At 39.8% G+C, this 5,739-nt stretch overlaps 1 pseudogene; it reads left to right on the top strand.

Moving 5' to 3' along the window:
• The first annotated feature begins 639 nt into the window (after window positions 1-639).
• LOC111729154 lies at window positions 640-758 on the top strand (annotated as a pseudogene).
• Window positions 759-5,739: the final 4,981 nt, after the last annotated feature.

The raw sequence follows: 5,739 nt of genomic DNA, 5'->3' as shown, positions 1-5,739 counted from the left end.
GAACAACACGTGGTGAAACAGCCAAGCCAGAGAGGTAGAAGGATCTGTGGAGGAGAACTAAGGCACCCCAACCGATGCTTCAGTCCCCCCGGCCAATGAATGCAATCACTCAGATGACCCCAGGCGAGACCATCAGGAAAACCACCCAGTCAACTCACATCATGAGACATAACAAATTGCTTTTAAGTCTCTTAGTTTCGGGGACATTTGCTGTGCAGAGCTTAACCAGATTGTGGAAGTGGAGGAGCTTCTGTAATAACGGGTATGTGAGACCGAAAACGAAAACAGTCATCTCCGTGAGATTTCACGGGCAGCAAAGTGAGCGACAGGTCAGCAAAAATCCAAATGTGAAGTAACAAAAGTAAAAATAAACACTTCTAGTAGAACATGGGCTACATTGTTACTGGAGGGACAGGTAGATGACCACGGATAGAAGCTGTTGGAAGGGGATTCCTATGTGTTGTGAGAGATAAGGATAGATCAGTGGTTTTCAAACTATTTTACAATGGAACCCCAATATACAAAATTGATAAAATACTATTTTGTTGGTAAATTATTTTTAAGTTTAAAGCATTACTTTCACTTGTTATAAAGGGCCACCCATGAGGTCAATAAAATGCATTTTAATTAAAACAAACTGTCTACGGCCAGGCTACCCTAAACAAGCCCAATCCCATCTGATCTCAGCAGCTAAGCAGTGTTGGGCCTGGTCAGTACTTGGATGGGAGGCCACCTGGGAAGACCAGGTGCTGTAGGCATAAAAAATAAAAAAAACAAGAGATTGTAAGCTGACAAGGTCCTCGCAATCTGTGAGGTCAACCAAGGGTTGCCTCACCTAAAAAATAAAAATAAAATAAAATAAAATAAAACTTAAAGCAAACTAAGTGTACTGTCAGCTATATTTATGTCCTCACTATCCACTTCATTTCTGTATTTGTTTTGAACACACCATTATCTAGAAAATTCCAATTAACCTAGAAGTCTGCTGAGAGGAACTGAAGTTCAGAGACTCTGCCTCAAGGCTAAGGAAAACATTCAAGACATGGTAGGTGCCTGATTAAAACTTCCTGAACGTGTGAAAGAGGAGTAGGCTGCAGGAAAGGTGTCTTTTTCCAGGAATGGCCACTTCCTGGCAGCCAGCAGTGGTGAAGATGCCTCCAGCTGGAATTGGTCCCAATCTGGTTTTCTTCGCTCATTTGCTTAGTTCTGGAGCTACTTAAGGGAACGTGTGTGTGTGAGGCATAAGGAGCTCTCAGCCTCTCTCCCTGTTTCTTCACCACTCCTCCCTCCTCCACCCCCATGGAGACTTCATGGTAGTCAGACTTCTTACGTGATGGTTCAAGCGTTCCAGGATGAATATCTCGAAAGAAACTGACAGAAGTTTCATGACCATGTCTATCTACTTGTGAAATCACACAGAAACTCTTCTGCCACTTTCTAAAGGCCTGGCCAGGTTCAAGGGGAGGGGACATATATGTCCCATCTTGATGTGTCCAGGGACTTGTGGACATGTTTAGAACCATCACAAAGATCCTTCCTCTAACGGCAACATGTGGGCATGCACCCTTTTCTTTTTCTTATTTTTCTCTCCATTCTGCTTCCTGAAATATGGCTTTTACCTTTTTAGGCCACGACACTAGGTTGAGGCCAGGTACTGGAGAGGACTAGGTGGAAGAGTTAGTTCTGCGTCATTGTGGACCAACACGCCAGCCCTTTACCATCTACTTAGAATCTTTTATCTTGTTTAGGAAAATGTTATTTTGAGTTTTCCATCACTCACAGCCAAGCCTAATCCATCCTGATTAACAAGGTCAGCAGGACCACGCAGCGAAAACCCTAAAACATCAGACAATAAGAGTAATCCTATGAAAATGAAGGAAATATATTTCACTAGATTGTTATTCTTGAAAATTTAAGGTTATTTTTATGAATAACTTTATAGGAGTATAGAATACAGGAAGAAGTCCTATATTCTAATTTCTATGGATAAGCAAGGAGTCGGCTCTAAAGAATTGGGGTACATCTCCTGGATTTGAACTGTACTCCATCTAGTGGGTATGGGGCGGGGTGCATACCTTGAGGAAGGTGAAGCTGGATGCCTGAAACACACTCTCACCTGGTTTATCTCATTAGATTCTTTGATCGGAACTCTTACAAATTCTCAAATAAGAACTCTGCCATCAAAGCCGAAAATCACCTCTTAACCCAAAACAGTGTTTAGCATCATAAATGAGATTTGGGGCACATAGTAGGGGCTGCTTAATGTAAGCAATCATTCAAGTGAGGGGATTATATAATGACTCTGTTTAACACAGATGTGAGTAACACAGTATGACCCACTCCCGCCAGGATTAACATTTTCCTACATAAAATACTTATTCAGTCACTTTTTGAGAAATTATTTTACAATAATTTCAATCCTTTGACCATTTATCGATTGAGGTTTTCTATGTTTCATATCCTTTTGTGTGAGTTCTTTCTAAATCGAGGATTCTAACAGAATTAAATCTGATGCATTTTAATGCCATTATCTATTGTTAGTCATTCTCAGAAAATTATAAATATTCCATGTTAGGTATTGCCAAATGTTAGGCATCATGGTTCTACATGAATAATCTCTGCCGATAATTGCTAGTGAGGCTGATAGCTTGCTGACTTGCTGGGGTTCATGGAGATTTATTGAATTTGAGCTAATTAAATTGTTGCCTGCTGCTTTTGAAATTCCACCACAGAAACATGCCTGTCATTAGTGCAGCCTTCATGCAAGAGGCTTGAGTTGGACTGAGACATAGATATTTTTTCTAAGTGCTTGCTGAGGTGGGCCTGGCGAAGTGGGACAGCTTCCAGAAGTTAAGGTCGTGTGTACATGAAACAACAACTTAAACATGAGCACTGTTTTTGGTTTTGGGGGTTTATTTATTTATTTATTTTTAGATTTTAGGACTACATGTTTAAACCTCCTGCATGGCCCTGTCGGAATCTCTCTTTGAATAGGAGTGCTATTTGCTGGTCATTCTGAATTCTCTTACCGTATACATTTTAGGGAAAATTCTAAGACCATGTGTTTTGATGCAAGACTGTGAAATCCACGAATCATTTGGGATAATATTATTTTTTTAAAAAGTAGGTTTTTCAATTTAGGAAATGACTGAAGAGGCTTTAAGAGTAGAACCACCCATGATTTGCCGTCACATTAAGTCTATAATATCTCGTCGCATCGAGCTTTAAGGATTAGAAGTGAACAAGAAGTCGTGCTGTGGCCTGGAGCCTAACTGCCTTCTGTCACCAACCAGGCCTTTTTGTCAGCTGCATCCTTTAACGTCCTCTGCCTCAGTTTCCTCCTCTGGGAAATGGTGATAGTAATTGTACTATCCTGTAGATGAAGAAACCACATACTCACAGACTTTAAAATAATAAGTCAGTATTGGTTGGTACTGTTTATTTCTATTTTCATCATCATAATTATAGTGATAAAACTCACATTTATGCTGAGCTTTAGCATTTACAAAGGTTTCACATCTTTCACCCCAATTGACCTTAATCAGACGTAATTGTCATTTATTATTTTTATGATTCCATTTTAGAGGTGAGAAAACTGAGGGTAGAAAGGTTATGATTTTTTTTCTCAAAACCAAACAATAATTAAGTGATAAAGCCAAAACTCATATCCACTTCTGCTGAATCGAATCTTCTGCATTTATTTACAATCTCAGTCTGCTATCCTGTGGTATCATATGTAGAACTGGAAGCCATCTCAGAAAACAGTCTGAGCCCTTAATTATATAGATGGGAAAAAATGAGGCCCCAAAAAATGAAGATTTGCCCAAGATCACATAGTACTTCGGAGAAGACCCATACTTCTTGATTACTGTCTAAAAGCCTTTGCCACTACCATTTATCAGATAATAGAAATTCCAGTAAAACACTGAGGAGGTGGTTATAGCATTCCCATACGAAGAATATAAGATTTCCTTTCGGTAACTTGAGAATTTTTAATGTCACTACTTTTCTGCAAGCTAACTGCTGTAGAATTACTATAAAAGGCAAATAACATTCTTTCCATCAATGAGTTATCGTCAGAACCAGAGGGTCCCTCTAACTTTCTCTTTGGAGTCTGGTTTTCTCTCTCAGTAATTTCTCCCTTTCTCATGGGAAACGAAGAGTCCCATGGTAGCTGACCTGCCCCCACTGTGGTTATCCCTAAGTTTCGCGCTGCCGTGAGCCATGAGGTATGGCTAACGCAATGAGGTCAGTTTTCACATGTGGCTTCCGGAAGCAAAGAGGAGCAAAGACGCGTTGTGGCACATTTCACCCTGTAAGCTCAGTGGAGTAAGTGCCTGTGGTTTAGCGGTGGCGGCTTTCTTACGAACCTCACAACGCAGCCAAATAAGAGTCTACTTTGTGCAAAGAATACATACCACATTTTGTGTAAAGTCAGCTCTTTATGCGTGGCCCTATGTTATAGGAAATACAGGAAGGAAGTGATTTAAAGATAGGAAATAGTCTCTCACCATGCCTAACTGGGTGATCTAATTGCTCACAGGAATAGGAAACTTTCTGGAAAGGCTTCCGCTTCTAGCTCCTCACCAGACCGATGTATCCTCTGACTCAGGGGAAGTGCATTTCTAAAAGGCTACACCTGGCTCTCAAATATGACAGATGTTTCCCACCTCAGGGCCTTCACACACATTCTCTCTTCAACCACGACTCTCCTCCCATGCCTGGCTGCTTCTCATGCTCATCAAGAATGTTTTCCTTGATCACTGAGTCTAAAATAAGTCATTCAGCCCTGTTCTTCTCTATATCCATATCCTTTTTGATTCTTTGATAGCCCCGATAAAAATTTTAAATTACTTATTTTTTGTTGCAGTAAATATTCTATCTCTCCAGCTAGACTTCAAGATTCATGAATCTAGGCAACATTCAACTCTCAAATTCAGTGCCTAGAAGATGCTCAGTAAACAAGTGTTGAATGAAAATATTTGGTTTGGTCAATTACATGGATAATTAAGGTCATTACTAAGAAATTAAATTTAAGCAAAACATTTAGAAGAAAATTTGAACAAGATAAAATTAAGGCATGACAATAAAACAACACATGATAGTTTAAACCAGAAAATTCATTTATTAACATTTATCCTAGTAGTATAATTCCAATATCAGAAGTAGCCTAACCTTTGAAGGCAACGTCATAAAACTGGTTTAAAACAATTCCACGTGCAGTGATAACTCTGAATTCCTCCCATTCCCACCAGGTTGGGGAAGAGGAACCTGGTTTGTGGTGCTTTTTTTTTGTCATCTCCCATCACCCTCAATTTTTGTTGAATTATTTAGCTAGTAGATATCTGCAATGCATGTGCTCGCCTATCCTCTCCCCAGTTGCCACAAACACATACTGCACCACTCTGCTCTACCTTCAAGTTTCTGCCCATTCCTTCTGTAACAGTTCAGCTGTCTCCCCAAGTCATGGCTTAGAGATTTTACAATAAATTCTAAGCTACTTTTCAAGGTATTTTTCTCAGGCAAAACCAGTTCCATCCCTACAAGAAATTCTGGTGCTATTAAAATAATGTATTATTTCACCTTGCTTATTAAGTAAGGTTCACTTGATTATGAATAATAGAATCTGAATGAAGCTAAGGTAAGCAGGTTAAGGAATTTGTTGTAAGGATACTGTGGTTTCTAATAGAACTCAAGGAAGAACTGAATGATCGGGCCTTGGGGCAGCGCCTCACAGTA

This window comes from Pteropus vampyrus, unplaced genomic scaffold, assembly GCF_000151845.1.
Source record: "Pteropus vampyrus isolate Shadow unplaced genomic scaffold, Pvam_2.0 Scaffold8, whole genome shotgun sequence".
Classification (NCBI taxonomy): Eukaryota; Metazoa; Chordata; class Mammalia; order Chiroptera; family Pteropodidae; genus Pteropus; species Pteropus vampyrus.
This window is presented reverse-complemented; position numbering and strand designations above follow the sequence as displayed.